Source organism: Cottoperca gobio, chromosome 19 (genome assembly GCF_900634415.1).
Source record: "Cottoperca gobio chromosome 19, fCotGob3.1, whole genome shotgun sequence".
Taxonomy (NCBI): domain Eukaryota; kingdom Metazoa; phylum Chordata; class Actinopteri; order Perciformes; family Bovichtidae; genus Cottoperca; species Cottoperca gobio.
Window position 1 is genome coordinate 1,574,025 of NC_041373.1, and position 18,835 is coordinate 1,592,859.

Here is an 18,835-nt window from a genome sequence, read left to right on the forward strand (position 1 = left end):
ATCCTGACATTGTGTCATAATCGGCGCAAAATTGATTCATGACTCCTTTTCTAGCTGTCTAAATGGTGGCTGATTGATGGAACAGTCACATACTCACACACACACATCTTTTTATTGTACTACACTGCCTGTGTGTGTTCTGGAGCATACACATTTTTCCGTTCTCGTCTTGACATGTAAGAGATGTCTGTTTTGGTGAAACAGATGCAAACACACATTGGTCACAGTGCGTCCTTTTTACAGAATAATAGTATCCAGATATTAGCACTAATAGCCTAAAAATACATGTACCACTAGTAGTTATGGATGTGGTAGAGGTAGTAGTTATTTTAAAAGTCTTTACTTTACACGCTAGGAAAGACAAATAAATATGTAAGTATAGAGCAGTATAACTACAAAGATTTTATGAAAAACTAGCTTAGTAAAAACAGTCCTCTACCTTTTTCAAACTCTTCTTTATCTTTTATCTTTTTTACACTCCGCTCTCACGTTTTCCCTCTGTTAGGCTCAAACATGACCATCATCCCTAGCCTCCGTGTGTGTGTGTGTGTGTGTGTGTGTGTGTGTGTGTGTGTGTGTGTGTGAAGCCCTGGTTCCAGTCCATCCATTACCAGTGCTAGCAGCAGTGTGTGCATCTCAATCGTAATAGATATCTTGGCCAGTGCCTAAGATGTATGTCACCCCCACTATGAAGGGATTACAACGTGATGGAGTCAGAGAGTTAGAGAGGGAGGGAGGGGAGGACGAGGTGTCGTGAAAGGCATCTGATATCTAATAATCCTGATATCTAAGATCTGAAAACCTGGTTCATATGAAACCAGATTCACTGTTAATATTATACCAGTCGAGTCAAATTAGAAACATGCTTACAGCACAATTTTACTTTAAAAGGACTATAAAGTAACTGTCCATCCATCCATCGTCTACCGCTTATCCAGGATCGGGTCGCAGGGGCAGCAGCTCCAGTAAGGAACCCCAATCTTCCCTTCTCCGGGCCACATCCTCCAGCTCCGACTGGAGGATCCTGAGGCATTCCTAGGCCAGTGAGGAGATATAATCTCTCCACCGAGTCCTGGGTCTTCCCCGGGATCTCCTGCCAGCTGGACGTGCCTGGAACACCTCCCTAGGGAGGCGCCCAGGTGGCATCCTTACTAGATGCCCGAACCACCTCAACTGGCTCCTTTCAACGTAAAGGAGATGCGGCTCTACTCCGAGTCTCTCACGGATGGCTGAGCTTCTCACCCTATCTCTAAGGGAGACGCCAGCCACCCGTCTGAGAAAACCCATTTCGACTGCTTGTACCCGTGATCTCGTTCTTTCGGTCATGACCCAGCCTTCATGACCATAGGTGAGGGTAGGAACGAAGATCGACCGGTAGATTGAGAGCTTTGCCTTCTGGCTCAGCTCTCTTTTCGTCACAACGGTGCGGTAAAGTGACTGTAGTACCGCCCCCGCTTTGGGCGTACAGGGATTGGATGGCCTTCAGAAGTTACCCCCTCACCCCATACTCCCGCAGCACCTCCCACAGTATCACCCGGGGGACCCAGTCATACGCCTTCTCCAGATCCACAAAACACACACAAAACATGGATGGGCGTACTCCCAGTCCCCCTCCAGGATCCTTGCGAGAGTAAAGAGTTGGTCTGTTGTTCCACGACCAGGACGGAATCCGCATTGTTCCTCTTCAATCAGAGGTTCGACTACCGGCCGAACCCTCCTTTCCAGTACCTTGGAGTAGACTTTACCAGGGAGGCTGAGAAGTGTGATACCCCTGTAGTTGGCACACACTCTCCACGGTGTTCGAGGGTTACCGCCCCTTGAGTCACCTAAGACCTTGAGACCACAGCTCATCACCGCAGCTTCAGCAATAGAGGTTTTGAACATCGCCCGCTCAGGTTCAATGCCCCCAACCTCCACAAGGATGTCTGAAAAGCTCCGCCGGAGGTGTGTGGCATCCCCAGGACAGGGGTTTGGGTTTACCAGGTCTGTCCAGAGTCTTCCCCCACCCCTTGACCCAACTCACCACCAGATGGTGATCAGTCGACAGCTCTGCCCCTCTCTTCACCCGAGTGTCCAAAACATGCGGCCTCAGATGATACAATTACAAAATCGATCATTGACCTTTGGCCTAGGGTGCTCTGGTACCACGTGCACTTATGAGCATCCTCATGTTCGAACATGGTGTTTGTTATGGCCATTCCATGACTAGCACAGAAGTCCAACAACAAACGACCGTTCGGGTTTAGATTAGGGAGGCCCTTCCTCCCAATCACGCCTCTCCAGGTGTCTCCATCGTTTCCCACATGTGCGTTGAAGTCTCCCAGCAAGACTACGGAGTCCCCTACTGGAGCCCCCTGCAGGGCTCCATTCAGGGTCTCCAAGAAGGCCGAATACTCCGAACTGCGGTTCGGGGCATAGGCACAAACAACAGTCAGAGTTTTCCCCCCCATAGAGGTAAGCCCCACCAGATCGAACTGGTAGCGCTCCACCTCCCGCACTAGTTCTGGCTCCTTCCCCCACAGAGAGGTGACATTCCACGTCCCCAGAGCCAGCCTCTGCTGCCCGGGTCTGGTCCGTCGAGGTCCCTGACGATCACTGCCACCCGTGTGACAGCGCATTCGACCCCAGCAGTTTTTCCCATGAGTGGTGGGCCCACAGGATGGATTGATGGGAGGCACCACGTAGCTTCTTCGGGCTGTGCCTGACCGGGCTCCGTGGCAAACCCGGCCACCAGGCGATCGCTGTCGGGCCCTCCCTCTGGGCCTGGCTCCAAACGGGGGCCCCGGGCTTCCTCCGGGCAGGGTCTCTCCTTTCCCTTCCCTTTTTTTCATGAAGTCGTTTTGAACCATTCTTAGTCTGGCCCCTCGCCTGAGACCAATTTGCCTTGGGAGACCCTACCACAGCTCTTAGGTTCATAGGGATATACAAACCTCTCCACCACAATAAGGTGATGGTTCCCAGAGAGGATAAAGTAACTGTGTTACACTTAATTAAAACCATGTGTATATTTGCATGTCATGCAAAACACTTTCTGAGTGGCTGGAAGGTGTTGTTTTAAATCATACAGCTTACCTCACACATAGTTTGAGTCTGAGAGTTTTAGACACTGCTCTTTTTCTTCTTTGGATAAAGTGCTCCAATGTAATAAATAAAACATATTGTAATATGGTGAAACGCTACTGTTAATGTCCTGTCATTGCTTTCAGTTGTGATAAAGCTTATATTGCTAAGATCCCATTTAAGTTTCTTCTTACGCTTCATTTTACACTGGTACAGGGGAAAAGTACTTGAAGTAGACCTGAAGCTTGTGGGCCAAGAGGTAGGACTAGTTAAAGCAGCAGAGCTCACTCTGTGATACTTGCAGTTAACAGTAGCAGCATTGGTGGAGGGGAAAAATTGAGCATACAACATTAACAGACTTATGAGGCAGGCAACTTAAGTTGTGTAGGAGCACGACTTGAGCTCCCTGCATGTTATCTGGAGCCATTGCTAGGATTATTTATACCTTTAGTTGAGGGCGATGTAAAACTCCAGTCTGCAGAGAGGGGGGTTGGGTGGGTTGAATTGGTCATGAAATGGGGGGCTGGGCAGTCTTTAATTGTGCAATTGCTGTGAGTTTAGAGATGAACAGATGCCTCCCCTACATTCCATTTTATAACACCTCTATTTACTTTAATGGTCTCTTCTCAACATGTCCAAATCAATTACACGGTGTGGCCTGGTACAGCGGCCGCTGCATAATATGACTCTATGGAATCACACACACATGAAAACACATAGACACAGTTTTACAAGTACTTTGTTCTTTAAACAAAATAGCCAAAGTATGCAGTTGTGGATTTACTGTGTGTGTGCGTGCGTGCGTGCGTGCGTGTGTACGTGTGTATGTGCGTGTGTGTTTGTATAATCCCACATCTGCACTTTTCACTTAGATAGTAAAGTGAGGAAGCCAGCAGTATCCGGAGAATATATTATTCAGCTATCTTTTATTTACCTCATCGAGCATCTGGGTTCGTTCAGGCTGCCCAGCACTGATTGCTAAATACCTTTAAAGTTCCAACCCTTAATAAAAGCGATGATGCTCACACAGCATGACATATTCAGTACTTGTGGCTACAGCAGCACAGCGATTACAATAATTTGCATGTCTCATGCAGTATATTCATCTCGTCAGCATCGTCAATCTTGTTTAGAAGTTAAAATAAAGTTTGGTGGATGAGAACATTGCTTGTCCATCAACATGCAATTGTGATAACTGCCCCAGTAATGGAATTGGCAGTGATGAACCATAGTTAGATAAAATTAATGACGATCAAATAATGATTTTCTTTTGATAAATCTATTATTCATTCAAGGTGAAATGTTGCCCCCAATCAAGAGACCCAAACCCAACGATATTCGGTTTAGACCCCGATCACACTGTATTTTTTCAACAACACTCATCTAGACTCACTCTTTTTTGTTATTTTTGCATTTAGAAGAGTTGTGGATAGTAACTGGTATCTGCTACTTTTTTAGTACCATCTTAGTCGAGGTTCCAAGCGAACTGAGCCAATGCTAAAATACGGAGTTAAAACACTGCAGAACACTGATTGGTCGGAGAGAATAGTCGGCCGTAAAATAAAATAAATACGGACAGGTTTTGACTTTACAAAACACATGCCAACACTTAACACCAGGATTTATATTTCATGAAAAAAGATGCACAAATCATGGTGAAATACTTGCGTGTGTGTGTTTACAAGAATTAACAAGTTTATCATGTTTCTGGTAATGTTTGTTGTTGAACATTGTCTTTAGCATGCTACCATGTATGCTTGTCACTCTCTCTTCCTTTTATTATCTATCATCTCTATCTATCGTCTCTCTGTGTCTAGATATCACTCTTCTCCAGTCTCTTATACATTCAGCTGTGAATTCTTCACATGCCCCCTCTCCCTATCTCTATTACTACTAACCCCTCTATCTCTCCATCTCCTCCCCACGTAACCTTCATTTTCTCAGGCGTCACTTATGGCATGTCTTGCAGAAAATGTATTTGATTGCGCAGAGTGCTTGCCAGTCAATATTTCCAGCAAGAGAGGGAGAGAGCAGGATTGTGGGTAAGTTTCCAGACAGGTGCTTGGCCTTCGTACAGATTTCCCTCATTCCCTCCCACTCATCCATAAGTAAACATAAACCATGCAGTATTAGCTCTACAGAATAACATATAGCTCTGGGTAATGTTCTAATATCTATCATTTCTAATGGGTTCCTCTGCACTGAAGACCCAAACTGTACTGATTTGGTGTGTGCAACTATAGTATAGAATTGTTTTTATTATTTTAGACATTAGACATTTAATAGTAATGAAGCCCATATCTTATTTCCAAATAGTGAAAAATGTTCATAAAAAGTATATAATAATTTGAGTGACACAAAGTGTAAAAACATTATAACATCATAGTATTTGTGCAAATACACAGCAGTACTTTTCTTTGCTTTAAATGTATTGGCATGTTTACTTTCCTTTGGTTTATAAATAGAAGGAGAACTCATAGACATTATAATAATCCTGAGGTTGACACACACACACACACACACACACACACACACACACACACGCACACACACACACACGCACACACACACATACACGCAATTGCACAATAGACAGGGGGAGGGGGAGGAGTCAAGTCCTTCCTCAACAATCATTTCTTTGTGGAGCTGGCTTTGTGCATGGGGGCATTGTAATGTTGAAACAGTAAAGGGACAAACACAAACTGTCAACACAAAGGTGGACGCACACTCAAGTCTAAAATATCACTCTGTGCTAGACCATTAAGATGTGTCTTCATTGGAACTAAGGGTCTATCAGAAACAACAGCCCCAGTGCACTATGTGTCCACTTAACTATAATCTATAATAATATATAATATATTCGACAAGCAATTGTGATACATATGTGTTAATAGTCTAGAAGATGGGAGAAATGGGAAGTGAGAAGTGAGTGAAAGAATAAGAGACAGAGGCAGAATGAGAAAAGGAGTCAGGATGGATAGACTGGAAGGAGAGTAAAATATTGGGAGAAAAGAAAGACAGGGGTAATAAAAATATCACTGCATTGAGGAATGAGTCAAATATTCTAAAATACAGAGGTAAAATATGTTTAAACATGTAAAATTATGTGGGAAAGGGAGAGGGGGGGATACATAGAATAAAGGAAGAAAGCAAAACTAAAGTTAGGGGAAAAGGGAGAAAGGTAGAGAAAGCAAAAGGTATTGAGAGTGAGGAAAACAGAAAAAGAATGGTATAGATACTGTTGGGCAGCAAGAGATTGAGGAGAAACGAAAATGAAAAGAAAAGGAGAGAGGGAGAGAGAGATGGAACAGGAGATAAATGAGGTGACATGTGAGTGCTGATTTTAGATAAATGGCTCGTACTGGCATCGGACTTTACTACAACCCCTCTCCTCCCTCCTTCCTAGTGTTAGTGTGTTACTCCCCATGGCCCAGTGGTGACATGGCATTTAATAGACTCCCCGCTATGAAACAAACTACCTCAATTAATTCCTCCGACTCGGCCATGGCCTTTCTCTCACTCTCACACCCTCGGGTGTGTGTGAGTGTGTGATTTAAGCCATCTTTGGTCCAGTCTTTTTGTCTCCCCACTGGCTATATAAGCTGCATTAAAGAACAGAACTAGTGCTGCCTGCTCTAACATGATCTACTTTTATTCATTATCTCATTGGTTTCCATTTTAATAGATACATTTACCCCTGTGGTCCTTCTTATGAAACCCTTTGTCCACACTCTTTCTCTCTTCCACCTCAAGTATCAGATCCATGTTACGTGTGTATGTGTGTGTGTGTGTGTGTGAATACAGAGTGTTAAGTGCCAGTACCACTGTGTTTGGTATTTCATTACAGAGAATTATGAGAGCAATCTCCTCTTGCTTCCCATATCAGAACAACAGACCAGGCCAGATGTGTACAGAGACCAGTGAAAGTATTCATGCAAAAGCCACAATTTACAACAGTGATAGCAGAATACCATTATATCCACAGCGATGTGGACATAAAGAACACACAGATTGTTCTCAGAATGTGAACTGCTGTCTTCTGGTGAATGAGCCAAGAGGCACCATGGCAATGGTTACCATTTTAGAAATACTGAGGTTGTAGGCGTAACGTTCTTCTATGCAAGGCCAATCCTCTAACAATGTTAAATTTATTTAAACACAAACTTATTTTGTTTTATCTCCTTACATGATGGGATGGTCTAAATGCAGTTTTGAAGCCTACTCAGTAACTATGCCGAACACGTGACATTGCTACTGTCCTGAAGAGGAATCAGGGGTGGTTATGGCAGAGTGGTCTAGTGGTATGCCTTCCAAACAGAACACCAGATGGTTGTGAGTTCAATACCACCATTGTGCCCCTGAGCAAGGTACATAACCCTGTGCTTCTCCAGGGAGACTGTCCCTGCAGTTAGTCCACTGTAAGTAGCTCTGGATAAGAATGTCTGCTTAAAAACGTGTAATGTAAAAGAAGACCTTCCGTCTTTAAATCACCTTCATCATAAATCACTGGAGAGATTGAAAAAGGTTTTAGAATAAAATAAACAATTTTTTTGTATTATCAGCCTGTAAGTTTGAAATGATAGGTACGATATTTGAATCTTGTGTTATGTCATAAAATTCTGCTCTAGAACAGCTAACTTTGTGCTGATGTGAACATCTCCACTCATGTTTGATACCAAGACAGGCCAACAACACGTTGACCCTCCATAGGAAATGTGTCCTGCAGTATACCTAAGATCAGGGACATTTAATGGTTCAGAATTAGAATTGTAGAAATTAAGGCTGCATACAAAAATGATTAGTATACTGAATACAATCTAATGTTATACTCCTTATACTTTTGGCACCCAAATATTTTGACTGCCAGTCTGAAGTGTTCATTGTGCACAATTCATATTCAAAGTAAAAATCATTTAGTATGAGAATAAGGAGAAAGTGTCAAACAATGTGTCTCTTCCCAAATGCCAATGAACTAGAAGCTGGTATATAACGTTCACTGACACTTTAACTCTTCTTCTATCCACGTCTCCATATATTCTCTTAGCATGGCTGATGTGTAGACTGCTGCAGCTGTAAATCAGGCAGGTCCAGTTAGGCTGACTGGCAGTATTTCTCTCGCTCTCTCCATGCAGTGATGGCTTCATTAAGGGAAAACTGCCTGCCAGTGCTTGCCTCCGGCGCAAAGCGCTAATCACAAGGCTGACCTTGGTTTGATCCCGGACAGTGGACCACTCGCCATTAAGATGTGTGCGTATGTGTGTGTGTGTGTGTGTGTGTGTGTGTGTGTGTGTGTGCGTACGTGTGATTGGCTGGGTTGGGGGGTTCTGTCCGAGAGGTTTGGCTGGCATGTGTGTTGGAACTGAGATGAATAGTGTGTTGAGATGGCTGTCATACTGTTGGAGCCAGGTAGATTTCATGTGTTGTTGTTGTTGGACAATAGAAATATTAAACATGTTCTGTATATTTGCTAATTTTCTTAGCAACAGATATCTTCTATTCCCCCTGTTGTCACTCTTTCCCAATCCCAGCCTGTAATTGTAATTTAGCACATATGCATATGCACTTAATTATTTCTAATTATAACTATTGTGCAGGAATACATTTGTTCAAAATGAATGACAATATCTACGACGGCATATTAGGGCCAATAAAAGGTAGGTAATAAAATTAAAAAATACGGAGCCGGTGGAGGGGGGTAATATTTCGAGAAACAAATCATAAATTTAAGAGAACATTTTTTGGATATTCTGAGAGATAAAAATGGTAAATTCATGAGGAAAAAACGTGCAAATTTACAAGACTTCTTTTTTTCCTCCAGCCTCAAAGAAGAAGTCAAAGAACACATTTCCCTCACAATTTTGTTCATAAAGGACACAGGTGACATGAAATTATGTGAATATAATCCATTTAAATGTTATTTCATACACAGTATGTATTTTGTATATACACTTTGTTAACATCTTTTTGAAAACTGAACATAATAGTAATAATACATTTTATTTATAGAGCGCTTTTAAAATACGCTTTACATGTACATATAACATTAAAAATGACATTAAGAAAAACAGGACATTAACATTTAAAATATATAGAAGTAATTACACATTAAAAGCAGATCTGAAGAGGTGGGTTTTGATTTGAGATTTGAACATGGTGAGATCGGTACAGTCACCGATGTGTTTGGGGAGTGAGGGAGGGGGCGGCGCACCCCAGGTCCGGAGCTTGGTGCTTTGTGGCAGGGACAGGAGGTTGGCGTCGGAGGAACAGAGCGTGCGAGAGGGAGTGTGGTGATGGAGCAGGTCGGTGAGGTAGGAGGGGGCCTGGTTGTGGAGGGCTTTGTAGGTGAGGTGGAGGATTTTAAAATGGATGCATTGGGGGACTGGGAGCCAGTGGAGGTTCTGCAGGATGGGGGTCACGGGAGCGGGTGTGGGTGAGGAGACGGGCGGCAGAGTTTTGGATGTGTTGGAGTTTTTTGATGAGTTTGGATGGTGTTCCGTAGAGGAGGCTGTTGCAGTAGTCGAGTCTGGATGAGATGAAGGCGTGGATGAGGGTTTCGGCAGCAGGGAAGGAAAGTGATGGGCAGAGACAAGCTATATTTTTTAGATGAAAAAAGGCAGTTTTGGTGATCTGATTATTGTGGTTTGTGAAGGTGAGGGAGACAGAGTGGAGTTATCAATGGTAAGGAAGAAGTTATTGTTGTTTTTGCTGAGGGATTTGGGACTGATAATGAGCATGTCGAATTTATCACAGTTGAGTTTTAGAAAGTTGTTTTGCATACAGGATTTTATTTCAGTCAGACAGTTGGTCAGAGTGGAGAGGGTTGCAGTGGTAATGGATTTTGTTGAGATGTAGAGCTGGACGTCGTCGGCGTAGCAATAGAAATGGAGGCCATGGAGGCGTATGATGTGACCGAGGGGGAGGAGATAGAGGATGAAGAGGAGAGGACCAAGCACCAAGGAGTTGTTGATGAGAGTGATGAGTGGAGAAATTGCTGAGAGACAGTTCTTGACGAGATGGGAGGGGATGGGATCCAAAGTACAGGTGGACGTTTTCATGCTGTTTGAGAGCTCCATGGGGGACACAGGGGAGAACTGAGATAGGGTCTGAGTGTTAGAAGGTGGAGAGCATGGTCGGAGGTGGGGAGGGCAGGGGAGGTGGTCATGTTGCTGTAGATGGTGTCTATTTTTGATTGAAAAAATGAAAGAAAAGAGTTGTCAGTTGTGAAGGATATGGAGGTGGTGTCAGACAGAAGGGAAGGGGGAGGCGGACAGTTTACTGGAAATGGCGGTGGAGGGAGTGGTGGGGGAGAGAGATTTGATATTTCTGAAGCTTATTTTCCGTTTTTCTTTGGGGGTGGGGATTGGGATGTCGATGTCCATGGTGATTGCCAGATGATCGGAGATGTTGAGATTGAGGCTGGAGAGTTGGTGAATTGTCAGACCAGTTGAGCAGACTAGATCCAGGATGTGACCGCGGCTGTGAGTGGGGAAGTTGCTGTGTTGAGTGAAGTTGAAGCAATGGAGGAGTTCCAGTAAGTCTATGGCAGGTTTGCAGTTGTCGTCGACGTGGATATTGAAATCCCCCAGGAAGATAACAGAGGGTGAAATTGCACAAAGCTGGGTCAGAAAGTTCTAGAGGTCGGATAGAAAGGAGGGGTTTGACTTGGGGTGGTGGTAAATAATGGCAGGGACCAGGGGAGTCACATGTGTATCCTAACAGGCAAGTAGTTAGATGTAGGATGACTTGTCGTAAGATAAACTGTTAACACATTAGAAACATATTGAACGAGTATCTGTTGAGGTTCAGATTGAATGCAAAGTCAATTATTGCTCTCTTATTCAAGTGTACAGTTTTTTGCAGTCCATGTTTATTCACCACAATTTGCCAATGTACTGATTTATAGACGTTAGCTGTAGCTAGCTAGCTCATAGCCAGAATGAGAAAACCTGGGTTGACTTACCGAGTTGACAACCACCGTCATAGGAAAGCTTAGCGGGTTAGTGAAGACAGATTAGACCAGGATATCTTGGGTTTATTGAACTGGCTTCGTAGTACAGGGCCCAGGAAAGAGTCATATGGATTATTTTAATACCAGCAAGGCCCTTACAAAAACGTATTCTGTGGTTTAGGTATGAAAACCTGCTAAACACTGGGTAGGACAGTTATGCATATTTCCTGGCACAGTTCCTTTAACTCTGAAGTGCCAAGCCTAAACTAGCCCTATAGTGAAGAGATTCCCTTGCGCCAAAGGTTTACAACTGGAATTGGTTTTCAAAAGATATCCCATAGGAGAAAGACGCACACACACACATCCACAACATGGCTGCTGGTGCCTCATAGGGATCAGTTCAAAGAGGAGTATATGTAACCTCACCACGCTGAAAGAGAGATACCTTAACACACAGCAGCATCAAATGAATAGGTTCAATCCTCACTCCACCACTTGAAGTCAAGTAGCATTTCCATTTTAAAATTGCTTCCCAGCCCTTTGTGAATGAATCGAATTACATTGGAAAGCACTGATTGATTCTTTCTGAACACAATGGTTTTCATAGTGTAGACCTGCTGGCCTCCTCTCTCTCCACCACCTATTGAATCCAGTCAGTGTGCCCATTAGAGTGGTTTCACACAGGTTGAATGGGAGGAGGAAAGTGTAAATAAGTGAGTGTAAGTGTGTATCTAACGGCCACACCGACAGCATTTTCTAAAGCATTTTAGGCTTTGCATCAGTTGTCTGCCTCAGAGCAGATACAGTACTATTCCTGCAAAGATGTCAGTCCACAACTCTGTAAGATGTCATTGTGTCTGTTTTTATATGCTCAGAGTGGGTTTTTCTTTCACTGTTGTTTGCTTACTAAGGCATAAAGCCCATAGCCCCCACCTTCTACATTTAGTGAACTTTTGAACTATAAGTATGTGCAATGATTGATCAAGAACTACAGTTTAGCTTGGAGCAGATAAATAATTTGTATAATGACATTGTTACTTTTAGTGACATTAAGTCATTTTATTATTGTTACTTTAAGTGTTCTTTTATTCAGCAAAAACTAAATACATATTAGTGTAGTTATCATCAGTAATATTTTAGTCTAATTGTTGCACTCATTACTACAAATAGCCTATGAACATGAAAAACTGCTGAAGTAATGTTAACATCACACCCATACACTGTATAGCTCTTGATAATCATGTGTTACCGTCAACTTCCCTTTTTGTAAATGTCAGCGTGCTGTGACATTCATGGAAAGGATATGTCATTTGTACCAACTGTTTTGTTGTGTTGTGGGATTATGGATGCATTTAGTCCTTAAATCATAACTATTTTCCTTCAAATAACTGGTCATTTTAGCTGACATTATTGGCAGAAACATAACAATATTGAAATGCTAAATGCTTATTAGTGTAACAAGTCAACCAGCTTAATCAACTTCTCAAGAGCCAAAGGAGCTGACCATGTTCACCAATCAGGAACTACAATGTGTGATTGTTATGGATGCATGTGGTATTTAATATGTCTGCATCATAGTTAATTTGTCAATTTTTATTTTTTTCTCTTAATTACTTAGTTATCATTCATTGACACAAATTGTATTGTTAGAACACTGTTACGCCTCACGCCAGTGTCACCAATATGTAGGGATTCTGGTATGAGCAAGTCTGGTTATTAACTAATCTTAATGATAATTATTATTAATAAAACTATTAATATTCATAAAATCACAAATAGGGGTTGATAATAAATAGCACTATAATAACTAAATAATACTAACTAACTAATCATTGAATATCATTATTAGTTATAATAATTAATATGATTTAATTTACATACATTTGACTCTTGGGGCACCAATGTAGTCTCATAAAATAGTTGCATAAAATATACTAGACAATGACTTAGGAAATGTGATTAATGTAATTAAATTAATAACTATTAACAAAATGACCATATAAATAGCTTGTAAAGGTTGAAGGATTTTGGAATTATTTGATAGCAGAGTTTGGTAACACTCTTGTATAACATTAAACAAACCAGCGTGTATACAAAAAGCATTTATTAATTAGACAATAAATGTCCACACACAATATCTAATACTAAACAATCAAAAGGGGATATGTACAAATGTGAGTGTGTGTGTGTGTGTGTGTGTGTGTGTGTGTGTGTGTGTGTGTGTGTGTGTGTGTGTGTGTGTGTGTGTGTGTGTGTGTGTGTGTGTCTGTGGAAGAGAGAGAGACAAAATGTGTGTATGTGGACGAGAGAGAGAGAGAGAAAGAGAGAGAGAGAAATAAATAAAGAGAGAGTGTGTATGTGGAAGAGAGAGAGAGAGAGTGTGTGTATGTGGAAGAGTTAGAGACAGTGTGTGTGTATTTGGAAGAGAGAGAGAGAGAGTGTGTATGTGGAAGAGAGAGAGAGAGTGTGTTTTGGTGCATTAGACAAAAACAATGTGTGCGTGGTACATATGCACATACGTGTGTAGAACAAATGGGACATACAAATTGGGAGCTTTGAGTCCTTAGCTGTGTGTATCGCTGTGTTAAAAAGAAAATTCTCAATTATTATGAGATGGTAACGTGTATGATAATGGTGCCGGGTTAAGACGATGTTAGTGTGCATGGGACACATGTCTGTGTTTACAATACTAACACATCACCTGGTGAAAAAAGTTAATGTTACCCAATACAACAGATTACACAATACAGTTCAATAAATAAAACCAACATATATACAAACATTTACAACAGTCTAGCAGTTCTATGCTTACTTAGCCGTGCAAGGTTAATGCATACTATATAATATACTATGCCCAGTGGAGGTTCAGATCATGAATGGAAAGGCTACTTAGCTCCCAGCTCTTAGTTTAGCTGGCAAATCCTTTGCGATGAAGATAAGCAGTCTGCTGTCATTGTTGCACCGTACCGCCGGTTGAGTCATTGTTGTTGTTGTTTACAGCTAATCAGCTAATCAGCTGTGTACAGAACGAAACCGGTCGCTTCGTTTGTTATCCTGCAAAATACAGTTTGCTCCTTGCTAACTACTTGTTACTCCTATTGTGAAGGCTAGCCGGCTGTGAGAGCCACTGCATGCAACTTGTTTACTTTGGACAGGCGCTTGCGTCCTCTGCCATTAAAGGACATAACGCCAGTGATCAGAGAGCCATCCAATGCTGCGGGCTGCAGTGTTGTGCTTTCTGCAGACGTGACCGCAATACTGTTGGGAACCGCATCATCTGTGGAGGAAGAGAGCAGAGCAGAAAGAGAAAGAGAAAGAACACATCTCTGTGAGGTGTTTTTATCAGTTGAGTTTTCACACCTAGGTGACGTTGCAGGAAGTGATGGAGGGTCTTCAAACAAAGAATCATAGGAAATTGAGTCCAATAGCTCAATCTCCATACTTTGAGGGTCCCAAAAGTAATATATTTCATGATACTATTTGTTGGTGAGATCAATGTACATCAACGCATCCCCATACAATGGTTCTTATGTTATATTATGAAAAGTTATTCCAAGTTTTTTGTGTGTTCTCTGTCTGGCAACATGTGTGAATTTCTACTCGTTTCATGCAAACAGTCTTTCCAAAATAAACTTCTGTCTTCACAGGAAACAACTTTTTTAGGTTTAGGAAAAAATCATGGCGTTACTTCAGTACGTAAGTTACAATAACAGTCTCAAGGGTGAAAGTTCTGTGTTTTAGGACCCCCGACTAATACTGCTGTCCCAGCATGAACACATGCTGTTTATACAAACAAAGCAGCTCAACTCAAGTCGTGTCTGTCCTTTAATTATTGTATTCATTCTAGCCAAACAGTAGGGTAACATACAACCTATATACATATGTGTGTATATAACAGCTATATTTAAACAATAAATTGCAGCATACAAATTATGTAGTCATTTTTTCACCATATACGAATCCATGAATTAAAACAGCTACCTTTTAAATCCACCTCAAAGGTATTTATGATAAGAGGTATCCTTTTATGCATTAGCACTGCTATACTTCTACTTTTATTATTACATGAGTAATAATACACCTGTCTTACCAAGTACAAGTTTCCAACTTGTTATGTGCTGTTTTGTATCATTGCAACAGAATTATTTTCTATATCCTATTTCGCTCTCCTGGATTTTTACAGCTTTTAATATTAAAGGAGTAGACTTTGACAAAAGAGCTAGACATGGTTATGGCACACTGAAGGTAAAATACTCAAGAAACCCTTTGCAAACTAACAAGCAAATACCACTAATCCCGTATTGAACGCACATAGCCATTCAGAATTTCACACTGACAAAATCCTAACTGACCTCACTCACACACATGCGCACACACACACACACACACACACACACACACACACACACACACACACACACACACACCACACACACACACACACACTCTCTCTCTCGCTCTCTCTCTCGTTCTCTCTTCCTATGTTGACAAACACTTTAACACGCACCAAAGGTACAGGTTAGGTTTTATTGCTATATTGAATGTGTAAATCGATTTTACAGCAAATGTATAACATAGAGGGAAATAAATAATCATACCTCTATCTATAAAAAATACTTTAACAGATAGAGTATGCATTCAAGCAAGCATGCTTACACAGACTCCTCTGTGGCCTGTAGGCAGCTGCTAGCAGGCCGGAGTACAAACAAACGGACTAATGGTTTGGATTATAAAAATGTAATGGATGCCAGTGTGTAATATAGAATGGGAGGAGCTCATGGAGGTGTGTGTCAGAGAGAGAGATTGAATGCAAGGTAGTATATGCAAGTGATTTTGATGATTTGATTCAGGACAGTGTCTGTGAGCTGGCTTTTTTGGCTGTGAATCTTTGATTGTTTGCTTGATTTGAAATAAAGAAAAAGAGATCAACTGAGATTATTAAAATGTAAAAGTAATAAATAGAGTCTGTTTTTATCATTATCATTTCAGTTCTCCACTGAGATCCATCAGCCACCAGACAAACTCATATTTACCTCCAGCTGCTGACAGAAATCTGAGGTCAAACACTGGCTTCTTCAGCTGAGAGTAAGGAAATAAACTAAACAGTCTTAGAATTAGAAATTCTATAAGAAGCCATACAAGAAATGAGACACCAGTGCATTAAATAACACGCTTAAACATGACATTGTTATTAGTACTGAAAGATAAAAAAAACTGATAATATTTATATCCATTAGGGAGTTGACTTGTATAAATATAATGTTATGGTGATCATAATATATTTTTTAAGACCAATATCACTGTGTCGTTAGTACTGCATTTATACCACGTGGCTTTATCATACTTCATCTGTAAATACATTACATTTAACAACATAAAAAGTGTCAAAGCACTTTTTTCCACTTGATGACTTGCCAACTGAACCGTTTTTTATAGATGTACAGATCCATACAGCCTGATTTTGAAAGGAAAAGGAAGTTTAATTCATAATACTTGTATTATAAAATTACAGTATAGTTTGCCATTTAAGCGGCTAGAACACTGCTGCTGTGGAGCAATGTAGACACGATATGTCTGTGTGTGGGTGTTTCGTTGTGTTTTTGTGTGTGCGTGCGTGCAAGCGTGTGTCATGAGGTAAGGAAACAGAGAGATGGGTGTTTAGAAGGCCATAGAGATTAGTTTTCCCTGACGCGTCTCCCCCCCTCCCCCTCGCTCTCACCATTCATTGTTTATGTCTCCAGCCCTCCTATCCCTCTTGACCCCACCTGGGTTAATGATGTGAGGCTGCAAGCTTTTTTTAAATTTGTCAACCCATAAAAATAAAGTCCATTTTCCACATCAGGGAGCTTAAGGGCTGACAAATGTTACCGAGATGGAGTGACAGAGGAGGACACCAAGCTGGAGTGTGTGTGTGTGTGTGTGTGTGTGTGTGTGTGTGTGTGTGTGTGTGTGTGTGTGTGTGTGTGTGTGTGTGTGTGCGTGTGCGTGTGTGTGTGCCTATGGTAAACAGTAGAGGCATTTTAGCTAAGTTGATACATCAAGTTGATGCATCAATAAAAATATACCTGGTCATTCAACGTATGTGCACTTATAGACATATTCATGTTTCCATTGTATGTGTAGTTGTTTTGATTGCCTTGTGTTTGTGTATAGTACAGTTTGAGTACTCAATAAGTGACAACATTTGGGAGCTAATAATATGTATTTGATATTTGCATGACTGCTGCTTGCCTTTTGAGAGGAACAGCTCATAAAACTAAAATGTTCATCTAAAGTTACAGACAACAGTGTAATAGGTCTAAAAATCTCTGAAAACACTGGTTTTTACACTCTCACACATGTATCTGCAAAAAAGTTCAATTACGTTATTGAAACCGACGCAAAACATGGTGGTCTGGGGCTGTGGAGAGGGACATGTAGTTTTTGAAAACAAGTCTATGTGTAACTTAAATCTGAAAGTAGATATAATGCTAGACAAATTATGACTCACCCTGCACTAGGACCAACACGTCCGCATACTTAAAGTATGAGGACTAAAAACACGACATACATAACCATTCTAGTTCAGTTGTTGCCGGTCGCAGTTTTAAACACGTGGTTAACATTGTGAAATGGATTCACTTGGTGAGGTTCAGGCAACACAACTACTTGAGAAGGTTTAGTAAAAGATAATGGTTGGGGTTAAAAGAGCTATGTTTGTTACATACGTAAGTATGTTACATCATAGGTCTTCAACAGGAGGTACTGCAGGGGGATCACAAAATAGTTTGAAGATAAAGCAATTGCGCATTCACATTCCCTCCTCCACTGTGTTTCACGAAGGGCGGGACCTTGCTCCCGACACACACACCTACTGTCAGAGACAGAGCGGAGGAAAGGAGAGGGGTGAAGACGCGGAGGCGGAGCGGCCAGGACCAGTGGGCTCTCCCGCACAACTTCTTAGACTCCACCCGTAACGGGATATCCTGGGTGGACAGCTTCTGGCCCACTAAGTATGTGGGGGCGCTGGTGCGGCGGCGGTTGGCAGCCGTGACGTACCGGTCCATCGAGCGGAGGAGGGTAGCTCTGGCCTGGGTTAAGGTTACACAGCAACAACACCTTGGAAGAGGTGAGGGAGTGGGGCAGCCACCGTGCTGTAGCCGCGGATGAACCTTCTGTAAAAGTTTTCCAGGAAAGCTGTAACTGCTTGCGTGAGTCAGGAACCGGCCAGGAAGTGACAGCGGAGGCTTTGGCAGGGTCTATTTGCATGCTCCCCTGTCCCACGATGTAATCCAGAAACGACACAGAGGAGGTATGGAATTCACATTTCTCAGTCTTGACAAACAAAGAGTTTTTAAGCAGGCGTTGAACAATAATATCTGTGTGTGTGTGTGTGTGTGTGTGTGTGTGTGTGTGTGTGTGTGTGTGTGTGTGTGTGAGAGAGAGAGACAGCGAGAGAGAGAGAGCGAGAGAGAGAGAGAGAGAGAGAGAGAGAGAGAGAGAGAGAGAGAGAGAGTGATTGCGAACATGAAGCCTGTGGAAGGAGCCTTCACAGGAGGTGGATGAAGGATGATGAATTGGACAAGAGGCGGTGTGTGGATGTTGAGAATTTAGTTAAGTAATAAGTGAAAAGTGTTCACTGCTGAATAATTGATTGTCCCCCTGCCCCCCATCCTCCCTGCACTCACTCCCTCATTTGCACTCATACTTGCTGATGAAGTTATATATCTCTTCTTAGCAGTGGAGGGAAGCCCCCCAACCCACCCTCTCCACCACACAGACACACACCTACTGTACATCCTGATGTGTCTGTGTTCTGTTTCTAGCTCATTCAGCACTTCTCTTCAG